The sequence below is a fragment of the Poecilia mexicana genome, unplaced genomic scaffold (assembly GCF_051168715.1).
Source record: "Poecilia mexicana isolate PSO_F unplaced genomic scaffold, ASM5116871v1 scaffold_14, whole genome shotgun sequence".
Lineage (NCBI taxonomy): Eukaryota > Metazoa > Chordata > Actinopteri > Cyprinodontiformes > Poeciliidae > Poecilia > Poecilia mexicana.
The window spans coordinates 498,722-514,961 of NW_028263383.1; the positions used below are offsets into that span (position 1 = coordinate 498,722).

The 16,240-nt window shown below is 39.5% G+C and overlaps 1 long non-coding RNA gene across 11 annotated transcripts in view; it reads left to right on the forward strand.

Annotated features, from left to right (window-relative positions):
- Positions 1-16,240, forward strand: part of LOC148155417 (uncharacterized) — a 354,212-nt gene that overhangs the window by 148,495 nt on the left and 189,477 nt on the right. For 10 of the 11 annotated variants that reach the window (XR_015765293.1, XR_015765294.1, XR_015765291.1 and 7 more), the window contains exon 2: positions 2,557-2,640. This is a non-coding gene — a long non-coding RNA (uncharacterized LOC148155417). Of the gene's footprint in view, positions 1-2,556; positions 2,641-16,240 lie in introns of those variants that run through there. The other variant, XR_015765286.1, reaches the window with a different exon arrangement.

The following is a 16,240-nucleotide window of genomic DNA, read 5'->3' on the forward strand; positions in this document are numbered from 1 at the left end:
CACGAGTCTGCAACAACTACCGGCCAATTTCATTGCTCTGTACAGATGTCAAGATTTTGGCAAAAATGTTGGCAAAACGTCTGGAGGTAATCATGACCAAAATCATCAACCCTGACCAGACAGGCTTTATTAAAAACAGACACTCCTTTCATAATATTAGGCGGTTGCTAAATATAATATATTCACCTACATCAGCTGATACCCCAGAAGTGATTATCTCAATGGATGCCGAAAAAGCTTTTGATCGAGTAGAGTGGCCCTATTTGTTTTACACCTTACGACGTTTTGGTTTTGGCTGTTCCTTTGTTTCCTGGATCAAACTGTTATATACTTCTCCGTTAGCCAAAGTTCGCACAAACAATGACCACTCAGAATATTTTCACCTTGGCCGTGGAACCCGACAGGGCTGTCCACTCTCCCCTCTTTTGTTTGCAATTGCTATAGAGCCTCTAGCTGCAGCCATTAGATCCAGTCCAATGCACGGCATCACAAGAGGTGGTCTGAACCATCAAGTCTCTTTATATGCTGATGACCTGTTACTCTTTCTCTCAGACCCAGAGACCTCAATGCCTCCAGTATTAGACCTGCTTGAAAAGTTTGGAAGAATATCTGGATATAAATTGAACTTTAATAAAAGTGAACTATTTCCAATTAATGATGCAGCTACGGCCTACCCACTCACTAGCTTACCATTCAAGATCTCTCTGCAAGCATTCAAGTACCTGGGAATCCACGTAACTAAGAATTATTCACAACTTTTTAAAGTTAATTCTACTCCCTTACTTGACCAGCTGACCCAGGACTTTCAGCGCTGGTCCATGCTGCCACTTTCTTTAGCAGGCAGGATCAGCTGTATCAAGATGAATGTTTTGCCGAAATTCTTGTACCTCTTCCAGTGTTTACCAGTATTTATCCCCAAAAAATTTTTTAGGACACTTGATGCTTCAGTTTTTCAGTTCATATGGAACAGAAAACCTCCTAGAATACGAAAGAGTATCCTACAGAAAAGTAAGGAAATGGGAGGGCTTGCCACACCAAATTTCTTATGCTATTATTGGTCTATTAATATTCGTACAATGTTATTTTGGTGCAATGCGAACTGCGAGACTCCCAAATGGTTACCAATAGAAGAGGCCTCATGTAGCTCTGCTTCCTTGTACTCTCTTTTATGCCTTCCGTGTGCAACATCTCCCATAACTTACACTAACAATATAATTGTTAGGAACTGCCTTAGAATATGGGCTCAGATTAGGCACCATCTTGGGATCCAGAGAATACCTCTTTTATCACCACTAAACTCTAATCCTCTATTTCCACCTTCACTCATTGATAAAACTTTTTCAGTTTGGAAAAGCCATGGGCTTTCTTCTCTGAAAGATCTATACTTGGATGGTACTTTTGCCTCATTTGCTCAATTATCTTCAAATTTTAACTTGCCAACTGTCCATTTTTTTAGATTTCTACAAGTTAGGGACTTTATTCGTCATCGTTTCCCAGGTTTTCCAATAATTCCTGCCCCCAATATGGTTGATCAACTACTAGAAATTAGTCCCTCTCCAAAGGGTACTATATCGAAAATATACAACCTCTTAACGTCCAATGTGACTCCTGGGCCTGGCCAACTTCAAGCTACTTGGTCTGATGATCTTAACACAGAGATTGATAATGAAATGTGGCAAACCATTCTAGAACGCATTCACACTTCATCAATTTGTGCCCGACATAGAATTATTCAGTGTAAAGTTGTCCACAGAGCACACTGGTCCAAAAGCAAACTGGCTCAAATCTTTCCAGATGTGGATTCAAGCTGTGTGAAGTGTGGTGTGGGCCCAGCCACTCTCAGTCATATGTTTTGGAGCTGTTCCTCCCTATTTCAATTTTGGGAATCTGTTTTTGACTCACTTTCTGTAATCACCTCGACCACACTACAGCCTGCTCCACTCACTGCTTTATTCGGGGTTCTCCCCAAAAACCAGTCACTGCCACCGCATCATGCTGACCTTGTGGCCTTCCTCACGCTACTGGCTAGACGTATCATACTGATGCACTGGAAGAATCCTCTCCCACCCTCACATTCTCATTGGATAAAAGATGCCCTTTCGTTCATGAAACTGGAAAAAATTAGACATACAGTCAAAGGCTCTGAAATCACATTTTCAAGAATCTGGTCACCGTTTCTGGACCATGTTAGGTCTTTGACACTCGATGTGACCCCATGAGTGGTGCTCCCCTTACTTACCAGTTGTAATGACATACACCCTGTATCCAAGTTTTATAACAATTTTAGTAGCACAGAATACATTAAGCCCTTTAAGTGCCCCATTTTAGTTGTTTTCTGTTGAATTTATATTTTATTTTCTGCTTGTTTATTTTTGAATTATCTACTTTTTATCCATGTGTTTATGAAATTAATTGCTGGATTTTTGTTTGTGTATGTCTTGTTTTATTTTTGGTTCTTGTCTTGTTATTTATTAGTTTATGCTTATTCTCCAAAGTATTGTCTCAAGTATAACTTGAATATCTATGTATGGTGCTCATTGTTTTGTTAAAAATTAGAAATAAAAAAAAAAAAAAAAAAAAAAAAAAAAAAAAAAAAAAAAAAAAAAAAAAAAAAAAAAAAAAAAAAAAAAAAAAGAGATGGTTTTAATGAAAAATCCACAAAGGCAGCATGGGGAAGAATGGAAGGCAAAAGGTCCACGACTTAACAGACTGGCACAGAGAACTATGATGGACGACATTAGACGAGGGCCCGACAAGAGACAAAGGACAGGGGTGGACTTAAATACACAAGGAGGGTAATTAGGGAACAAGACACACCTGGGAAGCAATCAAGGGGGAAGTGACAGGACACCACAGAGACTCAGGGAAACAAAACCTAGAAAACACACAAAAAAAAATTCAAATCCTCACAGTCTCTTATAGAAATGAGGAGTTGTGTCGAGTCATATTGTGTTTCAGAAACAGGAAACTGTGACAAATTAAAGTTCCTAAAACACTCTGGTCGACAGAAAGAAAGAAAAAGTATAGATGGCAAAATGAAATAACATCCATTGTCTCTTCTCATTAAATAAGAACACTCAAATATGCGCAGTGTGGCACAGTTGTTAACACTGCTGCTTTGAAGCAAAAAGGACCTCAGGTTAAATTTTGGCACAAAGTTAACATCTTCACTAGCATTCGTGGGTTTTCTCTGGGTGTGGCTTCCTCCCACAAAATATTCCCTTTCAGAGTAATTTGTAATGGTAAATTAGTGTGACTGTGCTTCTCTGTGATGGACTGGTGACCTCTCCAGGATGCAACCTGGATGCAAGGCTTGTTTTTGCATCAACATGGAAAACAAAATGTCTTCAAATGAAATCTATTTTGCGATTACTTAAAAAAAAAAAAAATTGGTGGACAATTTCCGACTTTTGAAAACTTGACATGCAAGTGATAATGACTTTACCCAAAGAGGAAAGAATCTAATTTCCTACTTACATGCTGCATATTTCCGATGACAATGCCCGTGGAAAAGCTTGCTTCTTATACACGCTGAATAAATATTAGGAAAATATAAAAGTATTAAAAATGACACGGTGATGGAAAGACTTCTAATTACAATCAAAACTGCATTTAAATACATACTGCCACTTTAACTGAGAAATATTTAGTCAAGTTAACAATGTTATTGCAGAAACTTCCAATAATTAGATTAAATATATATATATATATATATATATATATATATATATATATATATATATATATATAAAACCACACTCCTATAAGGGACTTCTTCATTGTATATTCCATACATCTAATGCAGCCTCTTTGGTTGATTAGCAATGCTTAGTGTGTTTTTTCTGCAGTGACGGGAAGCTGAATGTATTAGCAGTTTAACAGGAATCGACCAAATCCTTTGAGAATCTAATGTTTGCGCATTGTCTCCAGTTTATTTTTAATTTTAGATTTTTGTTTTTTTTCCTGTCTACTACTTTTATCAACTATTTCCCGGTTCTTTCTTTGTTATGACCCAATTTCCAGAGAAATATGATGTTTCTTCTTCATCAGCTCATGGCAGCCATGTAAAAAAAAAAAATAGTTCAGTGTAGTTTGTAGCATTGTGTGCTGTCTTCCCTCATCTCCCCCCCACCCCCCAACCCGCTCCTTGTTGTGCACCTCCTGCTCGCAGAGCCCAGTTAATTGCACATTCCTCATTACCATGTATTGGAAAAGAGATCCCTCTGAGCCTTTCCGCTTTACAACAGACAGTTTTTTTTTTCCTCTTTTTTTTTTCCCAGGCATTCTGTACACATCCATTTTCAGCAGCTCGTTGGGGGGAAACGGTTAAATCGAGCTCCATCCGACTTCTGACCTCAAATAATGAATCTCTCCAACTACATCCTCAAGTCAAATCCATCCCAGGTGAGAAAACATTCTAATTTTCTTTCAATAACGAACTGTGTGGAAGCAGCATGGGTGATTCTCCTGCTCTGCCTCAGTCTCAACAAGCGGGAAATGGCGGGAATGTGCCCACCCCCACACCCCGGAAGACGGAGCTGCATCTGTTAACCCTCCTGATTATTGCTTCCATCGGACGACCGGCCCCGAAGCAGCGTCTGCCCAGTCATGCGGGGCCGTGCCAATAGATTCAGCAGACTATGGTAATGAGCCTGAAAGGATTCCCAAGCTCAGTGCTGTCACTTTGATGACTCCAGAATTAACACTGCACTAGAAATTCCTCACACCTGCTGCAATAACACTCAAGATAGAGAGGGGGGAAGGCGTCTTTGGTAACATGGTTACAAGAAAATTAATGTAACCCCTCTTGTCAAATGTAATTAGAGGCATAGTGGTGCCGATATGGTGCAGTGAATGTTTTGAAAGGGTGAAGCAGGAAATTATTGCTGCAGGGAGAAACTCTTTTTTTTTCTTTTTTTTTTTTTGCCCTGATAACGGTGCTCTGTTTTGCTGCCGTGGAGGCATATGTCAGGATGTGGGTTTTTGTGCATAGGTGTGATACAATAATGGGTTCTTTTCTTTTTTTTTAAAAAAAAAAAATGAGGGCATTAATTGTCAAAACAACACACAGAGAAGCACAACGAGCTTCTCTGTGCATGCCATACCTTCCACTTTGAACTTTTTCACAATTTGTCACATTGAAGCAGCTAACTTCAGTGTGCTCTTTGGGACTTTTCTGTTATACATCAGCAGAAAGCAGTGCATGACTGTGATGTGGAAGGAAGGCGGCACTTTTTTCTTTTTTTTTCTATTAGAAATTAAAATCTAAAAAGTCTGCCTCTGCATTTGTATTTGACCTCCTTTAATCAAAAAGCTCCAAGTAAAACCCAGGGCAACAAGTCACCTTCACAAGTTACCTACTGGGTAAATTCTAAAATTCAAAAATTCTACTTTTTGGCCCAACTGCAAATTAATACGTAGCACGTGACCTTAGGCAACGTTCTTTCCTCTGTGAAACATGACGGTGGCAGCTTCATGCGGTGGGGACTTTAGCAAGGACAAAGGAGATGGTTACGGTTAATTTGAGGATAGCGGGAGCTAAACACAGGAAAGTCTTGTTAAAAAAATTTTAAGAGGCTACAAAAAGCTCAAGGTGGAGCCTCCTCTACCAACAAAACCGTCACTCACAAACATGCAGAGGTAGCCTGGTAAAAACCAATCCCTTGTTCTACACTTGGCTTCGTACGGATGGGCCTGGACCTTTGGCTGTTGAGAAATGATTGTCTGTCTGAGGCGTGGACTCTCTCGAAGTCTGAATTTTGACCCAATCGCCAACGTTTGTCGGTGACATAATGCGTCAGTTCAACACTAAGAAGCTTATTAGAAATAACGGCCGTGCTGTAAACAACCACATCCTCCACTGCGAAGAGAGACGTGTCAAGCCGAACCTGATGGCTCTTCATGTTGATTCTGTATTCAAAGCCTCAAACTGATGGTGGACTAAAAGTAACAACTTGGGCATTCATGGACAAATCTTGATTTTTATTTAAATAATCTCTGCAAGTAAGAAGGTTTTTCCTTCCTTCTTAGCAATTTGAAACAACAAACAAAAATTCAGTTAATCTGATTTACTGTGGGGGCTGCACAGTGGCGCAGTTGGTAGAGCTGTCGCCTTGCAGCAAGAAGGTTCTGGGTTCGATTCCCAGCCCCGGTCTTTCTGCATGGAGTTTGCATGTTCTCCCTGTGCATGCGTGGGTTTTCTCCGGGTTCTCCGGTTTCCTCCCACAGTCCAAAAACATGACTGTCAGGTTAATTGGCCTTTCCAAATTGCCCCTAGGTGTGAGTGTGTGTGTGCATGGTTGTTTGTCCTGTCTGTCTCTGTGTTGCCCTGCGACAGACTGGCGACCTGTCCAGGGTGAACCCCGCCTCTCGCCCGGAACGTGAGCTGGAGATAGGCACCAGCACCCCTCCCGACCCCACTGAGGGACAAGGGTGAAGGAAAATGGATGGATGGATAGATGATTTACTGTGATTCTGCTGATTCAAGCTAGATTACCCAGCATTCCCTTCTTCTTTCTGAGGCCTCCATTAAATGTAACCACAGAAAGGGTAGTTTAAGGGTCTTGAATGAGATGTTATTGCAATACCCTGCAGGCCTGACCCCTTTGGTGTAAAACCAAAGCTTTTTGTGTCTTAAAATGTCCTAGATTGATAATCCCACGTCTGCGGCCATACTTCAAAATTACAGTTTGCAGACGCTCTTTTGTTAAGTTGCAAAGAGCAAAAATGCCAGCCTCCAAATGTCTAAAACTAGTGGAAACACACCTTAAAACATCTCTGGCTATAAATGCAGCAAAACGTGTTTCACTAACGGGGGCTGAACATTTTTTTTAGAAAGCATAAATCCATTTTATGTCCCATAAAATCCCATAAAAGTACAGCAAAGTTTATGGATTTAAAATGACAAAATGGGGAGGAAAATTGTCCCTAAATACCTCAGCAAGGCTCTGCTTTAGTGAAAAGTCAGTGTTTCACCCCTCCTGCACACTCAGACATTTTACAAATTTGGTGACATGTTGCCCCACGTCCACAACTCTGTTCGCAGACTCTCCTCTTCCCCTCCACCCCCTCTCCTTGACCTTCTCTTTTCATTAGTCAGAGTGCATCTCATGCCTCTGAGCATGCTGATAGTGCACTGCTCCAAGGCTGCATTTATCATGATGATAAAGCACTCCCAGACAACAGCCAAGTATCTCAAGGCTAGTGGCCGCGGTACCTGACAAGTGACAACGAGTCACACAAACAGTTCCACCTCTGTCCTCCGCCTCTCCCTCCTCCCACCGAGACACACGCCACAGCTAGATGGTCACAGGTTGTCGCCTAATGTCACACAGGCCCCTAATGAGAAGCTAAGTGCACACGAAAGGCGGGTGGCTGTACATGACAGCGGATGTGCCGCTGCATCGACGCGCACGCAGCATCCATTGTGCGGAATGTGGGGGTTGACAGCGACATCCTGCAGACCCTGAGTCACTGAAATGCACGTCTTGCCGCTTTCGCTCCAGCTTTCATCTTTGCCCACTGTTCACCTCACTTTCCTTTCAATTCAATGGCTTTTTTTTTTTCCCTCCACTCTCAGTCAGAAAGGTGCTGTCTACCTCTAAAAAGCCACAGCCTGCAATCACCGCTCTGCTCTCAGACTCAAACTGACAACTAAGATGACAGGGAAGTTATGTTGTTCTGTTCAAAAAGGTATTAGCAATTGCTCTAATGGAGGAAAAAAAAAAGGGTGGGTGGGGAGGGGGTCCTGAATTCCACCCCATTCGTTCTAATTTTTTTTTTTTTTTTCCCCCCCCGAGTCACAATTGAATTTCATATCTGATGCCATTGTTCTTCTTAAACACGCGTCTGGTAATAATTAAGAAAGTGTATTGTTCGTGCAAAGACGATTCAGAAGAAAAGACTTGAAAATCAATTTTACTTTCCCAACGCGGAGTTTGATGTCTCCTGTTTCTCCTTACTAAATCCTGCTCCTCGCTCAAAGCCTATCTTTGCTTCCTCTCTCTCTCTCTCTCTCTCACACACACACACACACACACACACACGTATTCATCACTGACGTGACAGGCTGACTGAACCCTGCCAAGATGTAAAGGACATTTTTCTACTCTAAGCTACAAAGCTTATCAACAGTATTTTGCCGTGCGCTGACACGCTTGTTACATTTGGTGCTTTTATCAACATCATCACGTGTTTTTTTTTTTCCTATCTATGACACCACGAACCTATGACTTCACTCCCACGCTTCAATAGTTATACAACACAGTTATTGAAATAATTTCACGGTGAAAGTCATTACTATTTAATTTGCAGCAGAGGGAGGAAAAAAAATTCTCATGTTTTGATCAAAACATCTGGACTACAGCTCCTGTTATCTTTTTCTACTATTTTTTTTTCTTACATTCGTGGTGTTTATGGTGCTGAATGAATTTATTTGCAGACACGAGCATGCATCTCACCTTAAAGAAATATTTTGACATGCCATTACCTCACCGGTGTATGGTAATTGTAGCGAAAGGCGCCGAGCAGGAATTGGCCTCTTGACGGAAAAAGTAAGGGTTCTGAGATGCCTCGACTTTTTCATATATCTTGTTGAAGAAGCACGCGGTGCATCTTGAAGGAGGGAGTGATGGAGGCTACACAGAGGTAATCGAGGACCTTGAAGTGTTTCTGAAATAACAAATGCCAGGCAGGATGAATGGTCACTCTATCACTTCCCCCCCCCCACCCCCATCTTCTCCAGATGCTGTCAGCTTAACAAATAATTTCAAAACATGCTGTTTTGTGACATCCTGAGACATATTATCCTACCTACAGGTTACATGGAAGCCTATTTTTAAAAAAAAACTAATAGAAAGTGCATCTTGATGGTCAGCATCCATTTGTTGGATCAAGTCTCGAAGGAAAATGTTCTACAACCATGTTTGACAATGTGACATGATCAGCACATTCATTCCTGTTTTTTGCAATATTATCTATATTAAGAAGTAGTTGTGAGCTCAATTAATTTAAGTTAAAACATGACTAATTCATGCTTACAGTTCATTAAATATTTTTGAGCTCAATTCAGTCACAGCATAAGGTAAAAAAAAATCTACATTGGTTAAACGATACTAGTTAAAAATTGAAGGTGTCTTGGCATTAAATCTTGACTTAAAGGAATATTCCTGTTTTGTTTACACGTATCAAATGTAATTACAGTGTACAACAAGAACACATCACTCGTTTTAGGAATGTGAAAATGTAAAGTTAAAAATAAAACAGTATGAGCATCATCTATAAGCCATCATCTGATTTATGTCAGAGGCTTTAAATAAAACGAATCTTAAGGGTGAATAATGTCGATACCTAATAATAATTATACAAAAGTGTGCATTCTGATCAATGTCTGTTCAATAATTGTGTTTATGTCAGAAAGCATAGCAGTGTAAAACTGAACTTTTGCTGCATACAATGTATTTATTTATACCACTCAAGGATGGGGGGCACCTGAAAGGACCCTCAAACGTCCCTAAAATTTTGGACAGAGTACACAAAGTAAAACCTTGGTGTAACTCCACTTGTGAGAGATGTAAGCAATTTATTCCAAGCAAAAAATATCGAAGACGTACATTATCCTCAGCAGAGACGTCGGATATTGAAACCACTGAAGTAAAATGTCAGAATAATTACTAAGCGCAATGTAAGATGTGAAAATATTGCAGGTCCAGAGCTATCAAGTCATTCTTATGAAACTCTTGCATTTTGCTGTAACTTACCTATTACACTTTCAGTCTTGAGAACAGATTGATTTTCTTTGGTACAGCTAAGAATTTTACAAACCTTCATCTTTGATTTGTTATGCAGGAAAATTGCACGCTTGCATTAAATTGTTGTTTTTAATCTGTTTCTTCACCTTTAAAAATACGCCTGGTGTTTTTCAGGACTTGGCAATTTTCAGTCATTTGCCTTTGAATTCCTTTGAAGGACGTCCAATCTCCGTCATCGCAGCGATGAAATGGTCTCAGTCGTAAAATAATAGATTCCAACTGCAACGTGCACCTTTAATTACCAACCCTCTGCAGAAACCTTGCCGAATTCCTGTTCTTTTCATATTTGCCTCCCCCCCCCCCCTTCCTCTGCGCCTCCTTCATACTCTCGCATACGCCGATCTCCAGTGCCGCTTTTTAAACAGCGTTTTCTTATAAGGCTGCTTCTGTATTCCTGATCATATCTCGCTATAGATGCTTAACTCACACCTCTGTCAGCCCAGAATCCGAGGCTGTAAAGCCTCTCAACAACAGTTCCACAGCAATATCTCCGGGTCGGTGACCAGCGCTTTCTTCTATTCTGCAGATTTTACAGTTTGAACCTGGTGAAAAATGTACTGTGTGACGTCTCAGCAGAAAATATCTCATTCGGCGCAGCAGAGCTGTGTGCTTTGTATTGCCAGCTGCGTTCTTTTGTTTCATGCTTCACTATTTCCTTTAATGTTCCCACACTGTGTGAGTACTTGGATTCTTAATGGCCTCCTTGTGTTACGCTCAGTGGAACAGTCAACAGAGGCATGATCTGGGTCCTTTTTGTATGCATTTGTGCTTATATTTTTTTTTTCTTTCTTTCCCTCCTCTTCTCTTATTCAAAAACATAAAATACTGCTCGGTTGGCTCCCATGGCACTTTTGAGTTCTTTTCGTACGCCGTGCTCGTGACGGAAACATGGTAGCTGAGAATACAAAGCGCCGCTGAATAAACATGATTAAAGGAAGCATTTCTGCTGCGGGAACATTTCAGGGTAGGCAACACAAAGACAAACAACTTCCCGTCAAATCGTAAAGAAAGTCCTTCAGTTTGTCTACAAAAAAAATCTAATTAGGGAAAGACTGGTTCACGTGAGTGTCGCATGTCAAGAGAATGTATTTCAAATTTGAAATCTAAAGCTGAAAACGACTGATATTGTTTGCCTTCAGTCTTTCCGGCCTAGCTATAGTTAACTTGTGTTATATGTATATTGTACTGGATTCTTAAGCTGATTTATGATATTGCTATTGTTTTATTTTTACAAATTATGTTTGTTTAAAGGGACTTGTAGTTTTTTCTTTAACTCCTGCTTTTAACCTGTGAGCAAGCACTTCACCTGCAGCAAACAGTAGAAAGTGTACCTGGTGAAAGAATCCCTGCAGAGCCACCTTGTGCGGATCGAGGTTTTGTTTCAGAACAAAAGGTCTCAGAAATCCTCCCTGGAAAATTACTCTTTTTAAAATCAGTCTGGAGGAAAAGACGGCGTTGATTCTTTTTTTTTTTTTTTTTCTATTGTGCCTACATCATCCTGTTGGAGCCCGGGCGAGGTCATCAGGTTGAGTTTGACCTTTGCTGAATGGTCTCAGGTGTGCAGCAATGATCTGTTGTTAAGAAAAGAGAGAGAGAGAGAGAGAGAGAGAGAAAAGCTGCTTCAACAGTATTTCCTCTGTTCTTGCTTTGCTTCAGTTCTGCTGAAGTTGAATTTTTACCCGCTGGTGTAAATATTCCAGCTAAATCTGCACAGTATGCCGCCGTGCTACTGGAGTAGTCACATTGCGATGTGTATGGACAGTGATGTGCACACTGTTCTTATTGTATAGAGACACTTTATCAAGTCATCCGTCCACTCATCCGTCACCAAGCTGCCCGAGTAACTCCTGTCCCACCTACATCTTCTGGCTCTTCTGAGTCCACCCAATTCTTTCCAAGCCAGCTGTGAGATTTGATCTGTCATTTAGTTCTTGGTCTGCCCAATCCCCTTTGAGACTTCTCAAGGGTTTTCCTACCAAACACCATATAAAGTGGTTCCTTTCAATCACGAGGAGCAGTGGCTTCACTGGATTCAACACCTATAGACCATTTCACAAGCCACCTTGTGTCTGTTTTAAAATGAGAGCTTGTTTTCACAGAGCCTTGCTGGATGTAAAGTCCGCCAGCCTGTTTTTGCATCTTTTGTAGACATTCAGTCCCAGATGTATCTGACTCACCGGCCTCAGGATCCTGCTTCTCTTTGTTTTTGTGTTTTAACATAATTTTCACACTTTGCTTTTTTGCTACTTTAAACCCATTCATAGTTACTTGTATGCGATATAACTATTTAAAACAATAATTGATGAGAAGTTTCATTTAATTCGTTTGTTTTCCTCGGACAGGTTATGGTAAACCACTATAAGATGTGGTTTTATGGTTTTAGTGTATAACTGACTTAGTCTTTATTTACATGTGTAAATAATTTAAATAGGTATTTTTGTTGTGCCACAAAACTAATAAATGGATAATAAATCGATGTGTGTGTAATATCGATTAATTTGAATAACTACTTCTTTAAATTACTGTTTTTAATCTCATTGTGAGCCATGCTTGAGAAAACTGAACTCCGCCATATATGGGCAGTGACATCACTGGGTGACACATAATGATTTTTGTTTGCTTTATGCAAACTGATATTTGAAGTACATCAAATATCAGAGGAAACCGAGTAAAGCTGTGAAAAATGGGAGTGATTTTTTTTTTCCCACATAAGGTGCACAGATTTCCAATTAGCTTCTCAGTGGTTTTCTAAACAAAACTCAGTTAGATTAGCTCTAATCTCAGGTGTACCAAACACACACTCTAGACTCCACACTCATTATGTCTTAAAGATGCGACAAAGTGGTTCAGTTTGTGTTTACCACTTGTCCATTATTCTTATTCTTCTGATTTATTCAATCTTTCTACAATTTAAGCAACCCTGATGCAACTTTCCTTCGCTCACTATCCCGGGTTTGATCGTGGTAGCATTATGTTGTCGTTTACATCTACGTACATGTTTTAGTTCAAGCTAACGCTTCTTCTTTCAAGGTACGTTTATGGTAAATTATTTGCTTTAACTTTTTACTCACCACTGTTTGTTTATTTCAGATGTTGCATCTTGAGCAGGTGTGTGTGGGAGGGGCCAGCTCAGCGCTTCCTTGCTTAAATGGCTGGATGACGTCATTAATTGCATCACTGGGTTCTACTAAATGGAGGGGGGTGGGGGGGTGCCCTACTGTATCGTTTGTTTTTCCTTAAAGTAACCTTTGGAGTTGGCCTGTATTAAATTAGTTGTTTTGCAGATGATTAAGTTATGTAGATGAGTTTCTAAATTAGATTAATAATCTTATTCCTTCTGTGTTTAGATTCTGTTGTTTAGTTTGACCTGTTTTCTTATGGTTTGGTCCAGTGAGGAACAGTAAACTGGATGGATGTCTACGGAAGAGGATTAGGGCCACTGGAAAAAAAAAAAAAAAAAGTCAGAATTCTGAGATTAAAGTCAGAACTGTTTTTTGTTGTTGTTTTGTTTTTATCCCCAGTGACCCTAATCCTCTTCCGTAGAGGTCAGAACCTAAAAAAAATGCTAAAACAATAAATAAATAAATAAATAAATAAATAAATAAATAAATATAAAAAAATTTCACCAGAAGATTCTGGAACTAGCAGCTGATGATTTTTTTTTTTTTTTTGTTCACCTGTTTGACCCTTTGAATACCCTACCTCACAAGCCAAAATTAAAAATGTTATATATATTTTTTTTTAAAACTAAGCACAACAAAAAACTAAAAGGGTGTGTTCTTTATGTCTTCTCAAATACACCAGTTTCAACCTTGTGGTAATAATAATACTTAATACAGAATCAAGAAAGGAAGGGTTTCCGAGACTGATTTGCTATGGTTTTAATGCAGATAACTGCACCGAACTAATAAATATTAACAGATTTACTGATCAACCTTTTATTTCTGTTACGCCCCTGTCGAACATTTTCACATCCCCCTCCCTGTATTTTGCTGCAATGAAATGCTACAGTGATGAATGCCCTGCTATGCATTCACCACTGCAGTATACATAATTTCAACAGTTAAGCCAGGCTGCCACAGATTTTTTTTTTTTTTTTTGGACATGTCAAAATATTGTGCTTCATTAGCACCATAGCTCTCACAAGCTGTGAATAATGCAAATGTACACCAGTGCTACAGAATCGTCTCAATGCTCCTCCGATATGTTAGCAGTGACCCAGTAATATTACCTGAACACGTAGATACTCTGTCTGCACCAATAAGAAGTCACTCGCCTTGGCATGCCAGGCGTTTAAAACGGAAAGTGACACTGACTGCATGAGCCACTTTTGGATTAATTCAGCTAATAATTATCTTGAGGTTCCACAAGCAGACCAAGCATTTACAGGCAGTGTATATAGTAAACCGAGTGAGACAGGAGCCCAAACTGTTTACTATAGTGGTGTATTTATTCTCCCATTTAAAAGGGAACATAAATGTAAGGTTATCCAATTAGTTTTCAAGGAAAAAGTAAACTTAAACTGGCTATTGTTGTATGAGTGACTTTTTTTATGCACAAGAAAATTGAATTTTGCTAAAAAATAATAAAATATCCTTTGAGGTTACTTTCATTTAATTCTTAAGCATTCTTCAGAACAAATGAAAAGAACAAGATAACCGAATTTGGGTCTCTTATGAGTATAATCTGCTTTTTATCGTGCAGACTATAACAAACAAAAGAAACCAAATGTTTTTTGTTTGTTTGTTTTTTTAAAAAAAAGAACAATTCAAACAAAAATGGCCATGTGTCTTTACTCATGAAGTAGATTTTTAAAACAGTATTACATATCTTGCTTTATTTAAATCCTTTTTTTTTCTGTCATAACAAACTAAAGTTCAGCAAATTCATTCAGTCTTTCAACTGAAAAAGCTCGGGGCTAAACCTGAAACACTTTTTTTGCCCCCCAACAAAGATAAATCTAGTTCTGAAACACATATTTATACTTGTAGCTGAAACCTACACAAGCACAAAAAAAAAAAAAATGTTTTTTATACATCTGTCCACATTTCCAAAGCATTCTGGTAATCATCCTCTGAAAGCCAGCAGAGGGTGTAACAAAGAAGAGCGGCACATTGGCATTTGGAGTCCAAAACTCTACACTGGGTGGGTATGTAATGCGTTGCCAGACGCTGAGAGGGGAGCGAGGTGTTCCAAAAGGCAGGTGGAATAAAGTGACACGGGATGAGAGCAGGAGGGGGTGATAATAAGGAATCCATGTGACTGACTCACAGCGACGGGCTTACCTGGCTATGAATATTTCAGACAGCAGTGAGGTGTGTTATTACAGCTCGGTGGGAGCACTCACAACATGGGGCGAGACATGTGCTGTCACAAGATAGGACTGAGCACAAAGGCACACAAACAATGCAATTTTTTCCAGCATTCAGAGGGAACACGTCTCAAATTGCTCAACTGTGCTGAATGGCGGAACGATAAAATGTTTTCATCAGCAAACTAAACTCAGCATCTTCCTTGACACGCCGCCTTAAGTCAATACTTCAGCCAATCCATAAGTAAGGAAAGGTTTACATATAATCGGAAGACTGGCTGTGCCTGAGAGAGCAAAATAAATCCATGCTTTTTTTTTTTTTTTTTTCTAAGTTGGAGCCAGTCCCACATGGCAAGAGGACGATTAAATAAATATTCTGTTTACATGGACTGGTAGCCCAGGGGTCTTCAAACCAGTCCAGTAAAGAAGCTTCACTCAGTTCGCTAACAACTTAGAGCCTCTGGCAATTTTCATGGATTCCCTCAACTTAGTTTTTTTTTTTTTTTTTTTTTTTTTTTTTTTAAACAAGCTTCTGCCTCTCAAGCAACTGCCTATTGAAAAACACTTCTTGGGAAAGAGACTGTCATCGGGTTATGTGGCAATGAGAGATGTTGGTTATTAAAAGTTCAAAAGAAATGGGTTTGAGTATCAATAAAACCTCATGATATTTCCAATATAGCTTGCAAATTGTATATTGCAGATGAACTGAAGAAGCAGCATTTTCTTTTATTCCAAAGCAAGATTTTGTTTAAATGTTCATCAAAAACAACTTTGCAATAAATAATACTTGACCTTCCATACAGATTTGTGACCCACGACTTTTTTATTGCAGTAATAATTTTATTAGCATTTCAGGGTTTCCCTCAGTGCATTATAAGCCTGGCGGGCCACCAGGCTTTACTTGTGCCCCTACCAGGCTTAGCATTGTTAATTTATTAGGGTTTTTTTTAATGATTGCCTTTTTTTTTTAAGTCTTTATAGTTGGTGATGAGGTATTAATCTTCCAGTCTTACAAAAATGCATAACTATCAAATGATATTTTCAGATTTCCTGTCAACTTTAAACATTTTTTAACTCAAAAACATGGCAGGTGGCTGGATGACTGCCTTAGCGCCCTGAG